At 32.0% G+C, this 13,626-nt stretch overlaps 1 protein-coding gene across 6 annotated transcripts in view; it reads right to left on the bottom strand.

Annotated features, from left to right (window-relative positions):
• Positions 1-13,626, bottom strand: part of LOC127734088 (acetylcholine receptor subunit alpha-like) — a 43,950-nt gene that overhangs the window by 13,571 nt on the left and 16,753 nt on the right. The window contains exon 1 of one of the 6 annotated variants that reach the window (XM_052243717.1): positions 12,320-12,338. The exons of 4 other annotated variants lie outside the window; for them this stretch is intronic. The gene's annotated coding sequence lies outside the window, so the exon portion shown is untranslated. Of the gene's footprint in view, positions 1-4,505; positions 4,743-12,319; positions 12,339-13,626 lie in introns of those variants that run through there. One more of the 6 variants, XM_052243712.1, reaches the window with a different exon arrangement.

Genomic DNA, 13,626 nt, shown 5'->3' with positions numbered 1-13,626 from the left:
GAACACGTGACACTTCCTTAGACCAAGTTCATCTCAAGTGGTGAACACGTTACACTCCCTTGGGCCAAGTTCATCTCATGTGTCGAATACGTAACACTCCCTTATGCCAAGTTCACCTCATGTGGCGAACACGTGGTGAACACGTAACACTCCTACATGCCAAGTTCACCTTACGTGGCGAACAAGTTACACTCTCTTAGGCCAAGTTAATCTTATGTGGCGAACACGTTACACTCCCTTTGGCCAAGTTCACCTTAGGTGGCGAACACGTTACACTCCCTTAGGCCAAATTTACCTCATGTGGCGAACACGTTACACTCTCTTATGGCAAGCTCATCTTATGTGGGGAACACGTTACACTCCCTTTGGCCAAGTTCACCTTATGTGGCGAACACGTTACACTCCCTTGGGCCAAGTTCACCTCGTGTGGCGAACACGTTATACTCCCTTAGGCCAAGTTCATCTCATGTAGCGAACACGTAACACTCCCTTAGGTCAAGTTAATCTCATATGGCGAACACGTTACACTCCCTTAGACCAAGTTCACCTCATGTGGCGAACACGTTACACTCTCTTAGGCCAAGTTCACCTTGTGTAGCGAACTCTTTACACTCCCTTATCCCAAGTTCACTTTATATGGCGAACACGTTACACTCCCTTAGGCCGAACTTATCGTTTTCTGTATAATTGATTATCTGTGTCAGCATCATTTCATTATCCCCCCAACCTCAAACTACTTGCAACAGAAGAATACATTTTTTGTGTCAGGAAAAGTATAAGTATTCACCAGGAAAAAATCCCCATGAAATGAATGCAGATATCTAAAATTATAACGGAAAGAAATTATTTATATTCTTTAAGGATGTGTTTTGGATAAGGGAGATAACTTTCTTAAAAAACTGCTTGAAATTTGGCAACAACCGACATCAAAATGAAGAATACTGTTTTCCATGTACACAATCTGTTGCCAAAATTAATGTTTAATATAAATATAGGTTTAAATCAATAATGTTAACCGAGTTTTTAAACTTTACATCTGATCAAGTAATTAAAATGTTGAAAAAAGGCCTGATTTAATTGGTCAATTAGTATTCTCCAGCAGACGAGTTCATTGTGCATAGGATATAAAGGTTATTCCGCATACGTGAACAAATAGTTACGTGTACCTCTAGGTACGTGAACAAATAGTTCACGCGTAATTCTAGGGTACGTGAACAAAGTGTTACGTGTACCTCTAGGATACGTGAACAAAGTGTAACGTGTATCTCTAGTGTACGTGAACGACCTGTTACACGTACCTCTAGCGTACGTGTAACAAAATGAATTATGATCCGAACGGCCCTTCATAAAATTCACCTTATGTGGCGAACACGTTACACTCCCTTAGGCCAAGTTCACCTCATGTGGCGAACACGTTACACTCCCTTAGGCCAAGCTAACCTCGTGTGGCGAACACGTTACACTCCCTTAGGCCAAGTTCACTTTATGTGGCGAACACGTTAAACTCCCTATGGCCAATTTCACCTAATGTGGCGAACACGTTAAACTCCCTAAGGCCAAGTTCACCTCATGTGGCGAACACGTTACACTCCCTTGGACCAAGTTCACCTTATGTGGATTTTGCTTGTTTGTGTCCTTTTACGTTCTAAAGCTTATCACGTGCTCAAGTATTTATACATCCTTCAAGTTGGCTTTCAGTTTGTTTTGGTTTGAGCAATGCTGGTGGAAATAAATCCAGAAAAGCGCTTCAGACGCATCAAACTTTTCGATTTACACAACGACTCAACAATGAAAATGTATAAGGAATCAGAGAAATGAAGAATTGGCAATATAAAACTAACACGGAAGAGTATATTAAGGTAAGTTTGGCTTCTGATTCTGAAGTAGTAACTTTTAGTCTATAATTCAGATGTTGCCATACCTCTAAGTGTTGTTTATTTAGTGTAAACAATATTTTATTTTGAATTATACAAATAACAATATAAATTCACAAGTCCTTTTAGTAATCTCGTCTCCTTGTTGTTTATATGACAAGCATCTTACATTTGTAACCTATATTGTCTATCTTAATGTATAAAAATAACTACATGTATTTGTACAATAAACGTTTTTTTTTATCTTTGTTTTCAATAATTCGATGTCACTACACCTTGAAGAACATTAACCTTCAATTGCTATTTCAAGAGTCTATTTATACTAATTGCACCAGTAACATACATGAATCATATTAATTAATCTTATTTTCATATTATACAGGTTCTAAATGTCAGCCTCTGTCGGTATCATCTATAGTAATTTTTTTTTTGTATAGCTCTCTGTTTTTAGAAGATAAGTCTTGTGTAATTTTATAACTTAAAATATAAATAGCATTGTTCAATATGAACGCACGATACTGATTTCCGTGTACTCGACGCACTATTTCTCTAGGATAATCTTCATCAGGTACGCTCGATAATCTGTTTCTCTCGGATAATTTCCATCGGGTGCGCTCAAGACTAAAATTTAAGGAAGGTCCAAATATAGCATGTTAGAGAGCATAATAACCAGAAGGGTCAATTATCAGGATGGCAAGATTGTGCAAGTTAAACTTTGTCTGATATGTTTGTTTTAAATCAACTTTACTCCTGTGAGGTTTTAGCACAGTTTAGTGTGCATAAGATTCTGATCTGGTAACACTATATGCATTATCGATATATCAGTCAATTCGATTTTATTATTAACGCGTTCTTTAAAAGTTTTTGCTAATTAAATGCCTGAAGTATTTCAACCTGTTATACTAGTTTCAACGCGATCAGTCATTTGTTAAATCAGATATGTAACGATAAAAGCATTTCAATAAATGTTACAAGAGACCATAGTTAAATCTAACAAACCATGGTATGTTAAGCCAACTGTTGCTTTTTTATGCTGTGTTTTATGAAAAAAACTATTCAGATCAAGATTAAATACAGAATTAAATGATAGAAATGAATCAAATCATACTTTCATAGAAATTTCCAATGCCATTGTTTTTTTAATTGTATTCCACAGAATTAAATGATAAAAAAAGGAACCAAATGATGCTTTCGTAGAAATTTGTCAAGCTGTTATTGAATAGTTGAATTCCAAATGTCCCACATTGCGATACATAAATGAACATATAGATGATCTTATATGCTACATCACTTAAGTCACAACAATAGAACCACTGTGAACAAAGCAAAGTCGGCATGATTCAGTGTTGAGTAAAACCCAGCTTCGTTAATGCATATGAAATTTGTATCTATCAGGCAAAAACACCTCATTAAATAACCATCTAGAATAAATATTCAATATTTCCAAATACTTGTTTTGGAAAATTGGTTTTGTTAGTTTTATGACAAAACAGCTTCTTGTTACAAGGTTCTCATTATAGAAACATGAAATTGAATTGATAAATAACGATAATTGAGATATGTTTAAAATCATTTATCTCGTCATTTTTACTACGGAAAATATGAATTGTAATGGATAAAATAGAGAATGGAAATGGGGAATGTGTCAAAGAGACAACAACCCGACCAAAGAGAAAAAAACACAGCCGAAGGCCACCAATGGGTCTTCAACACAGTGAGAAAATCCCGCACCCGGAGGCGGACTTCAGCTGGCCCCTGAACAAAAATGTGTACTAGTTCCGTGAAAATGGACGTCATACTAAACTCCTAAACATATAAATGAACTGAAATTAAAAAACATACAAGACTAACAAAGGCCAGAGGCTCCTAACTTAGGACAGGCGCAAAAATGCGGCGGGGTTAAACATGTTTAGTGATATCTCAACCCTCCCCCTATACCTCTAGCCAATGTAGATTAAACAAACACACAGCAATACGTACAGTAAAACTTAGTTTAAAAGAAGTCCGAGTCCGATGTCAGAATAGGTAACAAAAGAAACGAAGCAAAATGACAATGATATATAAATTAACAAACGTAACAAAAGGATGTAAAGAAAGACAATATTTCTAAGATATACAAGGAAATCAACTTTTAAAAATATGTCAAAAGAGCGACTCAATTATTGCTGTCCTTCATCCAGATATTAGCCGGATGGATTTGCTCGATGAACAAGTACATGCATCATTCAAATATATGCAGATAGATTTCAAAATAGAAACTGTCATTTGACAGCAGAGGACTGGATTAAACATGAACTATGTCTAAAATATAAAGATTAAAGAAGTAACACTACCATCCTTTGCATAGTTGAGTTACCCATTAAAATCTGTGTTTATATAAGTATTAAAAATATTATTGTTATAAGTATTAAACATATTATTGTTATATGAAAATTATATATGCTTTTAACGGTATAGATCTTCATCATTGTACATGGTTTTATTTCTTTGATCTACATAATTTAAATATTTCACTCTTTTTTAACGCTATATTTCAATGTATTATTATTAAATTAATTTTAAATGAATATACATATTATAAATTTCACCATAAAAAAAGTAGATAGAAATAAAACACTCAAATATACTTACGAATTAGTTAGGAGAATTCATCTGAAGTCAAATTATCCTCTTTCAATATATAATGATGGTAAAATTACTAGATAGGTAATGCATTGTGTATTCACTACGACTGTTTCCTTTTTAGTTAATTAAGTAATAATCTCGTCGGTCATGTCATTATAAACTGTAATGTTTTTAACACATTTAAATCAATTTGTTGTAAGAATTGATTATTTACTTTGGTCATTAGTTTGGTAACAGCTGAAAAATGATTTTCTTACTGTGATTCAAACTTTTTATACGAAGCATCGAAACTGTTCATATGATCTGAAAATAACTAATCATTGCTCAATAAATAAACAACATATTTAAACTGACAAATAGGATAGGAAAATAACCCATATAATAACAGTATCATTCTTAGCTATGGAAAAACATGTCTTGTAAATTAGGGACAATTTAATATTTTGTTCACTATTCAGTTGCAATGATAATTGCTGCTGTTTCGTTAATGTTACATACATATTTTGTATTGGTCTGTACTCTCGTCAGATGGTAATTACTATTACATATTGGTATTGTATACCATTAGATGATGAGGTTAAACGCTGACACCAAAATTTGACGTTTTTAATTAAAAACGTGAATATCAAGACACTATCTGAACCCTCTCATTGCATATAAAGACTTGTTTACGATTAAAGGTATAGACCAAATAAGTTAGCCGTATCTCAATTGTTTTTCTAGAGTTTGGGGGGGGGGGGGGAATTTATGTTGTTGTTTTTTTTTATTTTGCATATGTTTGTTTGGGTTTTTTTTTTTTGGGGGGGGGGGTAATCGTATTGGACAAGTGTTAATGTGTGGAGTTTATCCCAGTGCTGAAAGATTAGATGATTGCTTCCTTGTCATGTGACCTTGACAGGAGTGCGGCTGATACATTGTAAAATACACCAAATTTTCCTTTTTATAAAAATTATGATAAATCTAACGAACTTGAACAATTATTTAATAGAAATAAAAGTATTTGATGTATCAATTCATGACCCCCAACCCATTACATAAAAAACAAAGGAATAGCGTTTTTGCTGTTCTTCATCCTAAAGTCTGTAATATCTTCACAAGTGGTACTTATAAGATAATTGTAGGTAGATCGAGGTAAACATGCTATCTTTAAACATTCCATACTGGTTTTATAACATCGGTTGAATTGCAATGAAGTATATCGTCTTCTTGTTGTTTCCTAAGACGGAATGAAAAAAATAAAAATGATATATCAGCTGGAATTAAATACTCTCACGGGGAATGTTAAACTATAAACACGGAAGACAGTTGCATACTTATCTATATAAACGTACATGTATATTACCGATTTCATGACACAATTCAAGTTTTTCTGGAGTTTAAAGCGAAAAATATTTAAAGTTTCTAAAGAGTTGGTTTAACTTTGAATACATTAGTAACAAATGAAGAAAATATTTACGTTTACTTCATAGCTGCTATTATCTAAACGTTTCTCAGGGTGGCTTTCTGTATATTTGACATCTTGTCGATACTTATATGTTGGTCTCGGATGAATATTTGTCTCATTGTCAATCATACCACATCACTTAAATTAGTATTTAAACAAAATGTTGTATTTTATATAATTTATTTCCTAATTTGACATCATTTTTGTAGCATCCTTTGTCTGTTATAGGCTGTAATTTGTTTAGATATGACACCCTGCATCTGTGTTATTTAATGCACAGATGTAACTCTATTGATCGACATAAAACGAAGAGTTCTACTCAGACCGCAGCTAGGAGCCGTTCTGAATCTGTGATTAGATTCGAAAATTTGATTTAAGAACTCTGTAACTCTTAGATGACGATAAATGATAAAAGCATTTTTCTTGATGATTTTTTTTTATTTGGCAAGTGAGTTTTGGGATTTGATATCATGAAAGACTACACAACACCTCAACTTTATTAAACATAAATCATGATATTGAGGTGTATTTTAATGCTTATCTTCAAATAAAGTCATCAAGTATATACGGTGCCATAAAACGAGTGCTTTACATCCGTAGATTTAACCATTCCTGTCAACAGATGACTAAGCTGTCATCCAGTTTTATAGATACAAACATCTGAAGACAACTGACATATTCATTTTTTTCTTTGAAAAAAGCTCTTATTCAATATACACATATTTACTCCTCAAAAATAGTTGAATCATTACCTTCTTGATTACTGTTAAGAAGGTTCAAGCTAGTGACATCCATCAGTCGGAAACTCGTAGTTATCGTGGCCAATATATCATTATCGACAGTCATAAAAAGACAGTTTGTCAAAGGGATGGATCTTATTTTCTGCTGAAACTTGCAGGTCTTTTGGTGCTTAATTATTGAAAAAAGCAAGGATAAAAAGTTCCTGATACAATCTAATTAGTTGTTTAATTTAGAATGCTGATTTTTTTGTGACTCCGGTAAGATTAGCGTAAACTATTTGGCAGAACAATCCCTGTAAAACTTTCAAGTACAAGTCCGTCAGGAAATCTTTGAAAATTCATTACTCATAGTGCACCGTATAAAAAAACCCAAAACTATCTACTGCAGCTAGAGTCGAAAATGTTAAATTAAATTTTAAAGACGACCATTTATAAAAAAAACTTTGAATTCAGAGTATTGAAAATGAATGCCACGCATCCCATTTATTTATGTCAACACGACTGTCTTATATATGCACTCTGCCAACATGCACAAAATATTGGCTATTGATTAGAGTCTTAAGTCATACTCAACAGAAATTTCTTCAATTAAATTTTGTCGTTCATTATTATTATTATTATTATTTTTGAAACTATAAAAAAATGTATTAAATAATTTATTTACAAATTTGTAATTTTTCAAATAAGTGTTGGAGTGAAATTATTTTTACACTCAATATTCCTATTACTTTTTTTACACAACAAACACCATTTTCGAGAAAAAGAATTATAATTAGAGTTTTAGAACAGCTTTCATCACTCACAAGGCATTCATACAACCACATCATATTATTAAAAATCGTTTAGAACTGTCAAATTTCAAAAAAGATTATGGTGCTGTGGCAGTTGAAAGTTTTAAGATGCCTGACCTTGATAATCTACCGGGATAGACTTGTTTTAGAAATGTATAAATTACTTGTACAGATACAATTTAGTCCAAGATTATTCTGTCCCATTTAAAACCCGACAGTTACGTTTATAAATTTATTTTTAGAGACCTTTAACTTAACACTGGACATGGCAAATATTCACTCGTTTGAGGCCGACAGTTTTTACAGAACACACATTGCCATGTCAACAAAACGAGATTTGATTTGTCTTCAGTCTGAATAATTCATTTCAAATGGATTAGTAAACATTTACAAAAAGGTCAATTGAAAAATGTTAACACAATTTAAATCGTATTACAAACTCTACATCGATATGATGTGTCTTTCATTGTAAATACTCTCTTTGCAATATATTCATTTATATACAAAATAGAAAAAGCTAGAAAATTTAAGAAATGGAGACCTCCCGGACTTTAGGCAGGTGGAAAAGCAATATGAATTTATATAATTCAAATGTGTATCAAACATTGATTACAAGCCATTAAGACGAATGTCGGTTATCGGTCTTTACCCATTTGATTGATGTGTTATAATATACTTCTACAATAACTTTCTTATTGAACTAAATTAACCTTTTGAAAAAAGTAAAATAACAAAAATACCGAACTCCAAGGAAATTTAAAACAGAAAGTCCCTTATCAAATGGCAAAAGACTTATTTACAAATATCCTTTGTTAGCATCTTCTGCTTATAAAAGGTTTAGAGGCCAAAGCACTGTGTCAACGTTTTATAAAAGGTGTAGAGGCTAAAGCACTGTTAGCAAGGAGGTCATAACACTTTGTGTCAACGTTTTATAATGAATGTATCGGTCTCTTGTCATTCTGAGGTCACGTCAGTTATCGAACAGGGATGGATACCAAATGTATTTAGATAACTTGGAAAATGTTAATAATCAGGGGCTCTTTTCACAAAAATATCTTACGACACACATTGATTGCAAGTTATACTGAAATGTTCATGACTTCAAGCGTATTTTTTCTATTAATTTTTTTGTGAAATTGATCGCAGTGAATTTATTGTCTCCATTGATAAAATGTTTTGAGCAATACAACCCTTCTGTGTGTTTTGGTCAATAATTTAGACACAAAATTACAAAGTGCATTAGTTTCATTGGTATTTTATCACTGTTGACAGAATGCAAAGGTTGCCTCTCGTTCAATTATTTCTGCTTTGATTGCCGAATCGTCATTTAAGTTGATAATGGTTGACTGATTCCTTTTGCGTAATGTCCAGTGGCAAATAGTTCACGCATATACTGGACGAGTAGCTGATAATATTTACACTATGTGCTTTTGTCAATTTCTGTTTTGGTAATTCACTACAGATTGATAAAATCTATGGATATTAAATGACCATGAAGTCAAAACATAAATAACAATACAATACTGTAAATAGTTATCAAATACTCCGATATATATTGTTTAGAAAAGGTACAAGCTTTTCTTCCTATATTCTGTTTTTCAACACCACAAAGTTGTTCAACAATGTACAGAGCAACAACTAAAACGCATAATATATTTGTAAATATAGTTTTCTTTCATTTTCCTTTTTTACTTTATTTTGTTGTTAGAAATCTATTATTTGTCTTTTAACATATATAAAATATTATTTCGAGAAATTAGAGTTTTCGCTAAAAAAAAATTTGGACTAATAAAATCGGAGATTTAACATATTTCACACTGAATGTTCTATATAAGATAACTCGTAAACAGATTATAAGACATTTTTCAATATTTTTTTTTCATTTTGGGGTTAATAACATTTTTATTCATCTATTTAAAATGTCTTTCTAAGAATGAAAGTACTCTTTTTATAAATTTGAACATATGCATTTAAATGGTGAATTAAACAATCACCAATTGTTTATGGGGTTGTTCTTCAATCGTTTATCATGGTTCGTTGTAAATAACTTGTCGCCACAAAAAGATTTTTTTTTTATTATGTGTAATGTTATAACAATTAAAAAAAAGATTGAAAAATAAAGCTATTATCTTTATGATACTTCAGATGATTCAGATACTTCGAATGACTGTGTAATGTATAAACGGCGGAATAAAATATTAAATTAAAATAATATTTTTTCAGACTACAGCCTCAGTTCAAATAAACATTGAGTACATATTGATGGGAACAAGTTCATCATTTCAAAAACAACAAAATAAAACAAAATGCATGCTCTGTTTTCTTACTGGATTGATGAGATTTGAACATCGGTTTCCTCTAGTTCTATCATCTTTCTAATTATCTTTATTTATTTATCTCTTTTAAACAGAAATCAATTACGCAACCTGTTTATAATAGAATATGCCCGAAATATCTTCCACATATGTACCACAAATGTTCACAAATGAAATACGTAATGTGTCGGACATGATAACAACAATTATATATATATATATATATATATTCTGATAAAATAACCATTATATAATAAAGATGTTTCTAGTACTATTTGGGGGATTGTATTCTTTTCCCAAACCTTTCTGGAACTTAGCATTGTACGGAATTTCAAATTGTAATACATTTTGGAGTAGTTACCCTATTACTAAATTATAAAACAATATTAAATATGAACAAGTTAAAAGACATAACCATACAAAGCCTTAAATAACCTGTCAAAATGTCTCATAGTATATGTCTAGTTATAAATGCACATATGTCTAGTTATAAATGCACATATGTACGCAGACTATAGGACCAAAACGATATGTAACTTTAATTTTCAGTCTTTAGTAAAAGTATTTGTTTCTTTTGAGGTAGCTGTCTTTTGAAGCTATTGTCGTATGATATGTTTCTTTCTAAATATAAGTACACTTTGGTTTTTTCCGTGTAAGATATGAAAAGATTCAGATTTAATTTACAATGTCTTCTATTCATCGTTAGAAAATTGAAAAAAGGAGATAAATGGTCTTCCAATTATTTTTTTAATCAGATAGTTCTCCAGGGATGTTACATACAAAAGTGTCTGGTAAAATTCAATGGTGCATCCTGTCTGGCTCTAAGCAGATAAGCGATAGCTATTACAACAGATCCTAAAATATCTTTAAAAAAAGAAGCAGAAACAGAGAGGCAATGTTTCTAATCTTAAGGAACGCCTTCGAGTGTACAACGAGTTTATTACTAGAATAATTGACTTACAATTAAAGTACCATAGTTAAATATTGTTTAATACGAGTACCAAGTATCCAGTGTCGTTATTTAATTCGTTCTTACACATGCAGAGTGACTTTAATAGCTTGTGGATAAAAATATATGTCATAGTTATTTAAGGAACACCTCTACGGTTTACTGCACTGTGAAAAACCTTTAGGTAAACTCTAAACTATAATCGCACGGTTATAATCAAATGTCTATGACTAGTGAGTATTATTACTCGTGCGAAATATTGTGACAAGAGCCACTGGACCATACTAAGGTATACAGTCTTAGGCCTGCTTGACGATCACGCGGTAAATGTATATCGACCTCAGGACCTCCATTTTTTTACTGAATAAAACCAACTACTTGCTTTGACTATTTGGTAATGCAGCAGTTGGGACAAGAGGAAACAAGAAACGCTTTTGTCTGGGGCACTTGTTTCTGATATATAACTGATTTCCTAGTGCTTTAAGCTTTCTACTGTTGTGTATCATCCCAAAATAGGTGATGGGGGCACTTGTTGATATCGGCTGTTGTTTTATACATATTTCACTTGTATTGCCTTTTAAACTGATGAACTTGTTTACATGTTTACTGTTCTGAGCTCATGCATAAATTGCCTGTTGTTAACATGTATCTGTCTGCATAGACTTTTGCTAAATACATGCATATGAGATGTGGTATGATTGCCATTGAGACAACTGTCCAAGATGTGTTTAATACATTCATATGTCTGTATTGTCTGTTTTTTAGTTTATAATGTTATTGTTTGCATGTCTGTATTGCCAACAGTTTTATGGTTGCACAGTAGACTAGTATATGATATAGTTTTCTCTTATACGTTAGCTTGGTTCTACGTTGTGTTATTAATTTTCGACATTTTGATTACACAACTTACATAGTCGATTTGTTACTCTTTCGCTACATAGCTGTATTCATTATTCGCCTCAAGATCAAAAGGGGAGGTGATTCGCTCTCTGGTTTTGCAATCATCTTATGTAAGACATTTTCTAACGGTAAAAACAACGAAAGTTAATGTAGGTAGACGTACGCAGAAAAATGTAAACAGTTGGGATGCTAGTTAATACAATAAGAGAGAAGTTCAGTCACAATGTTTAAGCGATCAGTTTTTTCATTGTTGGTATGTTACTTATCACAGTTAATGAGAAATGTTTAATTAGTTTAACACTTATTGTAGAAATAAATAAACTATAGATAATTGAAATATCTTAACCAGCGACGAACAGATATAAACATACAACTACGAAAACAGAAATTGCGACGAAAGTAAAAATTGCATTCGATATTTAAGGAAGCGTTGGGTTAAAAAAATATGACAGATGTTTTCATACTTTGAAAATAAAACATTATTACATTACATCGTTCTTTTATTTAAAATATAAAGAAAGTTATAATAGGTTATCAAGTTTGTTTTCAAGCTATTATAAGTTTTGAAATATTTACACATTTTGTCATTTCATTGAATTGGACCATCTTCAATTAAAACATGAACACATAACAAATTATTAAAAGAAACCACTGCAAAACAACAAAAAACTACAGTGATACCTGACTGAGGCTAAACTGTTATGCTATCACCTCTGGTATGTACCAACCTTGATTGTAATAGAAACATGTTTAAGTTCAACTGAATGTGTTACAATTTTATATATGTAGATCAACAGATTGTTTAAGTCTTCTGTGTATATTTATTTTATATTTTGATATCATTATGAATATAGCACATGTCAAGAAATTGCTCAGAGGTAAACTGAAGAAACACTTTCTATAAAGAAAATGCAAGTGTTTCTGAATTATCAATCTTCGTCGATAGATATTGAATTAATGAACAATACGCGGAAAAATTACACGTGTAGTTGATTAAGTAAGTGGCAATGCTATACTTTACTGAAGTACTTATTTCTCCTCATTTTCTTTGACTACCTGAGATTTTCAATTCATTTTGTTTTATTTTAAAAATATGTCATAATACCATGTACTGTATAGAAGTATCATTTGATAAATACCATGTACTCCGCAATGATCACGATTGATTTATTTATTATATTTGATGAATTATCAGTTTATAAATATTGTAACTCATACTTTGCTTATCCTTTTGGTTTTGCTCCATCAAACACTTTTTCATTCTCATTGGCTTCTAGACTAATCTTTCTAGTCGGTGTTCACCGGTAGGGGACTTAAACGACTGGGCACTTCGGGTGTACAGAACTCTGTTTATATCATATACATCGTCGACCTAAGGTTTAGAAAGGGAATGTATTGTATTTGATCAAGCAATGTCTTGTTTGTGAACTTCTCGTTTTAGACGAACAAAGGTTTCATAAGGAGCGTCGCGTTATAGACGAACCTAGGTTTCGTAAGGAGCATCTCGTTATAAAAGACCTATGTTTTTTTTAAGGATCGTCTTGTCAAAGACGAAACAAAGGTTACTTACACGAATATGCATACTAATGTTTCATGCAATGCATGAAACATACTAAACGTATTTAAACCATCTCTATATAATGAAACATAAGACATACAATGTAGGTCATCATAGCATTCTTGATTATAATTTTAAACCGTATTTAACTACAAATAAAAAAGTCTCTACATTTGTTACATATATGTTAACTTAAAAATGCAGCTGGTACTGTAAAACATAAAATATACAAGTAAGCCATCAGGGCCAGGTATTAGCTTGACATGTGAATCCATGTCAACCATTGAAGTATGTGTGTTGACGTCTAGCATGGTTTCATCGTATTGTCGAGTTGCTGTTCATTCCGTGTATCCTTTTATTTGTATCAACGGCTTCACACGGCTAAATAAAGTCATATACTGTGAGGTAAAATATCTAGATCAAATTCTAT

Source organism: Mytilus californianus, unplaced genomic scaffold (genome assembly GCF_021869535.1).
Source record: "Mytilus californianus isolate M0D057914Y unplaced genomic scaffold, xbMytCali1.0.p SCAF_3, whole genome shotgun sequence".
NCBI classification, from domain to species: Eukaryota; Metazoa; Mollusca; class Bivalvia; order Mytilida; family Mytilidae; genus Mytilus; species Mytilus californianus.
The sequence above is the reverse complement of the archived record's forward strand: the minus strand, read 5'-3'. Positions and strand labels throughout refer to the sequence as shown.